This window comes from Grampus griseus (genome assembly GCF_964374135.1).
Source record: "Grampus griseus genome assembly, chromosome: 1".
Classification (NCBI taxonomy): domain Eukaryota; kingdom Metazoa; phylum Chordata; class Mammalia; order Artiodactyla; family Delphinidae; genus Grampus; species Grampus griseus.
Window position 1 is genome coordinate 47,415,463 of NC_139017.1, and position 8,113 is coordinate 47,423,575.

Genomic DNA, 8,113 nt, shown 5'->3' on the forward strand with positions numbered 1-8,113 from the left:
TGGTTTCAAAGCCTTTGAAATGATGTTTACTCAGCACGAGATGGGGCCGCAAGAAGGCCCACTGTCCTCCTGCAGATGGTAAACATTGAAAAGGCTTTTATTTCTGGTAAGGCTTATTTTCCCAGTCAGCATTTCCAAGTGATAAGGGCAGTGTGGAATGTCCTGACATTTTTTTTTTTTTGCGGTACGCGGGCCTCTCACTGTTGCGGCCTCTCCTGTTGCGGAGCACAGGCTCTGGACGCACAGGCTCAGCGGCCATGGCTCACGGGCCCAGCTGCTCCGCGGCATATATGATCTTCCCGGATCGGGGCACGAACCCGTGTCCCCTGCATCAGCAGGCGGACTCTCAACCACTGCGCCACCAGGGAAGCCCTGTCCTGACATTTTTGTTTCTGTGTGTGGTTCTCACACTGGGGCTATCCAAGATCAAACCTGGACCAAGTTGGGAGAGAGGGGAGGCAGGAACTGGGGAGGGAGGCTGTGGGGTTCGCCACCACTGCCTCTCCAGGGCTGGGTGTTGGCCAGCTGGAGGTTGCCAGGAGCTCTTCTTCTTTGCTTAATAGATCATAAACTTATTTCCAGATCAGAAAACCTTCATTAAACAGCCTCAATCTGGGGCCCACAGGCCAAATTTGATGCCTAGATGACTTTGTTTGATAATGTGCTTTAAGGATTTGTATGCGGATGCCCTGAGGAGGGCCATGTACTTTTCAGTCCCTGATTGATCCCTGAAGGCATCTGAGTTTACCACCTTCAGCTTTTTGCATCATTTAAGATTACCACTATTCCATTTTATTAGTATTTTTTAGTACTCTTGACATTCAGAGACAGGCAGTTCCTTGTCTAAAATTGTGTCCCGGGGGACCACCAATAACAGGTGTAACAGGTTAATGCAACAACTAAAATGACCAAAAATGACCCCACACATTTCCAAATGTCCCCGAGGCAGTCATTTTTTCCCCCAGTTGATAATCACTGCATTATATAAATGTTCCATTATTTTAAAACCAATATCTTGGGCTTCCCTGGTGGCGCAGTGGTTAAGAATCCGCCTGCCAATGCAGGGGACACCGGTTCGAGGCCTGGTCTGGGAAGATCCCACATGCCACGGAGTAACTAAGCCCGTGCACCACAACTGCTGAGTCTGCGCTCTAGAGCATGCGAGCCACAACTACTGAGTCCACGTGCCTAGAGCCCATGCTCCGCAACAAGAGAACCCACCGCAGTGAGAAGCCCGCGCACCGCAACGAAGAGTAGGCCCCGCTCGCTGCAACAAGAGAAAAGCCCGCGCGCAGCAATGAAGACGCTACACAGCCAAAAATAAATTAAAAAAAAAAAAAACCAATATCTTATTTTGTCTCTTTATACAAAACTATGTTGCCTATACATCCTTCTATCATTTTAATATACTGTGAGCACCTTACTAGCCAAATGACACACAGTACCTGTGTCAATATATAGCATAAAAGTCAAACAGATCTCAATATAGATCCAAGTTCTGTTCCCTTCTAGGTGTGAATTATTGAACTTCTCAGTGTCTCAGTTTCTGTACCTGTAAAATGGGGACAATGATAGTATGTACCTCACAGAGTTCTTGTGTGGGCTTGAGGAGTTATGTTTACAAAGACCTAAATACAACGGCAGGCATGTGGGAAGCACTCAGAAATTATTAGGTATTATTCAACCCTAAAACACTGCACCAAGATGCTGACTAGAGTTGAGCTATTAAAATTGGGTCTGTCTATTTTTGGAAACTTAGGCATTCATTTTGAGTAGTTTGAAAATAAAATCTGGGCAGGATGAGGTATGAAAATGATGACAGATATCATTATTTAAGTGGCTAATGGCCCGTAACCTCAATGAGCAGGTTGTTCCTCAGGGTCTAATTGCAGATTGCTGATCAGACAGTCAGCAGAAACATCTGCTCGATTGTGCGCACACACACACACACACACACACACACACACACACACACCAAACAACCGGGAAATGAGCAATTTGATGTAACTATGATCAGAAAAAATGCCTGGACCATGTGAGAGTTTTGTACACTTCATTCCATCATCAAGATGGGACTGTCCTGCCCTGCCCTCTTTCAGGTTTGGATACCCAGCCCCACATTAATGCAGTGTCTTGCCAGCTGCCTCCAAACCACACGTGAGCAGAGGGCTAAGAACATTTCTTCCGTTTACTTCAGACCTGGTGGAAACCCTGAGCCTTCCAGATAGGGCTGAATTCCATTTTCTTGTTTCCCCTTCTCCTGATAAAGGAGCTCTCTTGTGGCCTTTCTAGTAGGTACAGCATAACAAAAGAGGTGAAATAATAAAAGCACACCTTTTCCTGTCTGAGGCCTGCTTTCTTTGGTTAGATATATTCTGGGAAGAGTGCACAAGAGAAGATGATTTATGTGAAAATCATATGGATTAAAGGAATCCTAATCAATATTGCTAAGCTGACTTGATCAACCTTTCAAAATTAAGTAGCTTTAAAGGTTTTTTTTATGAAGAGTTTAAAAAGATTTTTTGGCAGCGTTCATCAGCTTATTGTCTTTAAAATGAAGAATTTGAGCTATAAGAGAACAAGACAGGGAGATGAGAGCCAGGCTCCTCCGCCTGGCTCTGTCACTTGCCAACTGTGTGACCTGGGACAGGTAGAAGTCCTTTCTAGGCCCAGCACTTGACAGTACTCCTAAGGCTCTTTCTAGCCCTCAGCATTCTGTTCTTTAAAGACTGGAGGAGGGGAAAGGGAAGCATAGCTCGATGGAAATTGAATATTTTGAAAGAAAAAAATACTTCTTTCCATTTTATAATATCAACCAGCCTCCTTCATATTACTAGACTTTTCTCCCCTAATTGAATATGCAGTTTTGAAGAATCAAGAAAAGGAGGAAACATAAATACACCAAACTAATAATGAATATAACCACAGAAACAGAGAGGGTCAAAAACTGTGAGATTCCTGAGATTTTCTTTTTGTGAAATATCAATAAAATTATTGATTTCCTAGAAAAATATAATTAGCAAAACGGATTCCATAAGGCACAGAAAAATTAAACAGACTAAAACCGAAGCAAAATAACAAGAAAACAATTTGGGATCCAAGTTCAGTTCCCCTCTAGCTGCTAGGGGCAGAGAACTTGGAGTCAGACAGCTTGGGTTCACATCCCAGTTCATCCTCTGCATGAGCTGGGTCTATTTATTTAAGCTCTCAAAGCCTCTGTTTTCTTGCCTGTAAGATGAGAGCAGTAATAACTAATTCTCAGGATTAGATAGATGAATATAAATGATACCTACTTCTGTGAATGAAATAAGATGCAGTAGGAGAAGCAGTTATTCTAGCTTTTGTCACAAAGTAATAAGCATCCTATAAATGACAGCTATTATTATTTAGAAATTAAAAGCATTATAAAAACTATGTACTCAGGGCTTCCCTGGTGGCGCAGTGGTTGAGAGTCCACCTGCCGATGCAGGGGACACGGGTTTGTGCCCCGGTCCGGGAAGACCCCACATGCCACGGAGCGGCTAGGCCCGTGAGCCATGGCCACTGAGCCTGTGTGTCCGGAGCCTGTGCTCTGCAATGGGAGAGACCACAACAGTGAGAGGCCCACGTAACACACACACACACACACAAAAACTATGTACTCAAAATTTGTGTCCAGATAGTTTTACAAATGAGTCATTTGAAATTTTTAAAGAGCACAGGGCACCAAAAAAAAAAAAAAAAAGGAAAACTCTCCAGGCTCATCTCATTTATGAATACAGAGGTAAATACATAATATTATATCAAAAGTTACTCCAGGGGACTCAGGCTCCCTGACTTCAGACTATAATACAAAGCTACAGTAATCAAAACAGTATGCTACTGGCACAAAAACAGAAATATAGATCAATGGAACAGGATAGAAAGTCCAGAGATAAACCCACGCACCTATGGTCACCTGATCTATGACATAGGAGGCAAGAATGTACATGGAGAAAAGACAGTCTCTTCAATAAGTGGTGCTGGGAAAACTGGACAGCCATGTGTAAAAGAATGAAATTAAAACACTCCCTAACACCATACACAAAAATAAACTCAAAATGGATTAAAGGCCTAAATGTAAGGCCAGATACTATAAAACTCTTAGAGGAGAACATAGGCAGAACACACTTTGACATAAATCGCAGCAAAATATTTTTTAATCCACCTCCTAGAGTAATGAAAATAAAAACAAAAATAAGCAAATGGGACCTAATTAAACTTAAAAGCTTTTGCATAGCAAAGGAAACCATAAACAAAATGAAAAGACAAACCTGAGAATGGGAGAAAATATTTGCAAGTGAAGCAACTGACAAAGGGTTAATCTCCAAAATATACAAATAGCTCATGCAGCTCAATATCAAAAAAACAAATAACCCAATCAAAAAATGGGTGGAAGATCTAAATAGACAATTCTCCAAAGAAGACATACAGATGGCCAAAAAGCACATGAAAACATCACTAATTATTAGAGAAATGCAAATTAAAACTGCAATGAGGTATCACCTCACATGGCTCAGAATGGCCATCATCAAAAAATCTACAAACAATAAACACTGGAGAGGGTGTGGAAAAAGGGAACCTTTCTACACTGTTGGTGGGAATGTAAATTGGTACAGCCAATAGGGAGAACAGTATGGAAGTTCCTTGAAAAACTAAAAATAGAACTACCGTATCATCCAGCAATCCCACTCCTGGGCATATACCCAGAGAAAACCATAATTTGAAAAGATACATGCACCCCAATGTTCACTGCAGCACTATTTACAATAGCCAGGACATGGAATCAACCTAAATGTCCATCGACAGGAATGGATAAAGAAGATGTGGTATATATATATATATATATATATATATACAATGGAATGTTGCTCAGGCATAAAAAAGAATGAAATAATGCCATTCTCAGTAATATAGATGGACCTAGAGATTGTCATACTGAGTGAAGAAAGTCAGGCAGAGAAAGACAAATATCATAGAATATCACTTATGTGTGGAATCTAAAAAAACAAAAAGGTACAAATAAACTTATTTACAAAACAAATAGAGTCACAGATGTAGAAAACAAACTTATGGTTACTGGTGGGGAATGGGAGGGGGCGGGGAGGGATAAACTGGGAGATTGGGATTGACACATCCACACTATTATATATAAAATAGATAACTAATAAGGGCCTACTGTATAGCACAGGGAACTCTGCTCAATACTCTGTAATGACCTATGTGGGGAAAGAGTCTAAAAAAGAGTGGATATATGTATATGTATAACTGATTCATTTTGCTCTACAACTGAAACTAACACAACATTGTAAATCAACTATAGTCCAATAAAAGATTTTTTAAAAATTAAAAAAAGTTACTCCAGGGATATACAGGAAATTAATTATTACAATAATAAAAGCTAACGTTGAGTATCTGCCATGTGGTTTATTTATCTTCTTGCTCTACAAGAACAGATATTATTGCCATTTCCTAGATGAGGACACCAAGGCTTGGAGAGGTTGACCAATTTACCCTGGTCCCCCCACTGGAAGAGTCAAGGTTTTTTTTTTTTTTTTTTTTTTTTAATTAATTTATTTTAGTTTTGTCTGTGCTGGGTCTTCGTTTCTGTGCGAGGGCTTTCTCTAGTTGTAGCAAGCAGGGGCCACTCTTCATCGCAGTGTGCGGGCCTCTCAGTGTCGCGGCCTCTTGCGTTGCGGAGCACAGGCTCTAGACGCGCAGGCTCAGCAGTTGTGGCTCACGGGCCTAGTTGCTTTGCGGCATGTGGGATCTTCCCAGACCAGGGCTCAAAACTGTGTCCCCTGCACTGGCAGGCAGACTCTCAACCACTGCGCCACCAGGGAAGCCCCAAGGGTCAAGTTTTAAACTCAAGCCCATTTGACTCAAAAGTCTAATCGTCAATCATTACAAGGAGCTGCCTTTTATATACTATAAATACAACATGGATAAATCAAATATTTTAAATGAAGCTGGAAGTTTCTCCAACCTATAATAATAATACTGAATATTTATTGACCATGTTCTCTGTGTACTTTCACATGTATTAATTCATCTGATTCTCACAACCACCTTAGGAGGTAGGTACTATTATTATTTCCATTTTACAGAGGACAAAACTCAGACACAGAGAAGTACGTTGGCCAAGATAATGAGAAGAGTTAATGAGGCTTTGTGCCCAGACAGGCTGGCGCTGGAGCCTCAGCCAATAACTGATGCAATGGAGCAAGGAAAAGTCAAGTTTATTCTTATTTGCAAAAGATGTGATTTTATACCTAAAAATCCCAAAAGAATCAATTGAAAAACTAGTGAAATTAATGAGACTGCTCAGGAAAGTCCTGGGGGCATGATAAATATTCTAAAATTACCAGCCATTCTTTGCTGGTACTTATTGCCATTAATAGCAATAATATTGCTATTATTCTAGCAACAACCAGTTAGAAAATGGAATTGGGGACAGGGGGAGCCAGAAACCTTAGCAAACATCGCAACAGATATATCTAAGAATAATTTTAAATATAAGAATTATTTTGAAGAAAATTTTAGAAATTCACTGAGAAATCTAAAAGACTTTAAAAAAGTCTTTGAAAGAAAGACATCTCATGGGTTTCAGATTGGGAAGCTAAAAGACTAAATATAAATCACTTTGAAATTGATTTATTGGTCCAATATAATTCCAATCAAAATTAGAATGAGAATTTTCTACACCTCAAAATTATTCAAAAATTTATCTGGGGAAAAAATAATAACAATCCAGAAGGGTTGAAACTTGTTTGGAAAGGAATTGTGACAAAGTGGGTTCCAGACATACCACTTTTTAAAAGTAGTGTAGACTTGTAAACTATAACTACATATAACACATATATTATAAAAGTGGTTCACGAAGCAGGGTGAGGAAAGGAAAGGGTTATTTAAGAAATTTTACACACAGGATAATGAATTCGCTACCTATAGGGAAAAAGAAAATATCTTTGATTCAGACACGATATGACAAAATAAATTACAAAGGGATTAAGGACGTAAATATTTTTAAATTGAGACATTAAAATTAGAAGGAAATAGGATTGGATATTCACATATTCAATAATATTTATTAAATCCCCAGATGAGAGAAAACTTTCTCAGTTTATGTGCAACAGAAGAAATCACAAAGCAATACAAGAAAAATAGATTTGGTTCTAAAATATTAAAACTTAATATGTTAAAATAAAATTTAAAGGCAAACAGACAAAAAAACTAGAGAAAGTTATGTGCAACACAATTTTAAAAGATTTTACGTTTTGTTTTTACAAAAATTGTTAAGAAAAATCCTAGCACTCCCCAAATGATAAATTGGTAAAAGGCGAGGAATAGACAATTCAACAGACAATTTGGAATGAGATCAAAGGCGTTATTGCAAGGTAGTTCTACCCACTGTGGATTATAAAAGTGAAAAATGGAAAACAATCTGATTGAAAAACAAAGATTAAATAAATTAGGGCAAAGGTATAGGATGGAATATTATACACCTAAAATTATGTTTAGGAAAAATTAATCTAAGGAAGGAGTCTTCTGTGAAAAAGTACAAGACAGTTATATTTAACTTGTACTTTATCAGTATATATATATATATATATATATATACAGTATACAATATACAATATGATCACAACCCTGTAAAAAGTAAATATAAAAAGAATGAATATTTGTAAAGAAAAAAAAACTCTAGGTCATTAAAATTTTTTTGTCTATTAGTTTAATAACCCCCACGCCTCAATTCGCCTGATTCAGTTAATCAAATCCAGAATAACTCATTGATAATTATTTTGCGTATCAAATATAAATTTTCTCATGAATAGACATTTATGAAAATTAAATTGGGGAATCTATTTTCAAAACGGGGAAATGGAAGAAAATATACCTAAATGTTAACAAAACTAGGTACTGAAATGTTCTGGATGATTTTTTCCAATCAGGAAAATATTTTAAGAGTATGGAAACAAGTCTAGAATTTCTGAGTAGCTTAAATTAGCGTGAGACCAAATTTATCTACATAAACATTTTATTTACATCTAAATTCTATCTCACCATATTAATATAACATTGAGATAATCAGCTA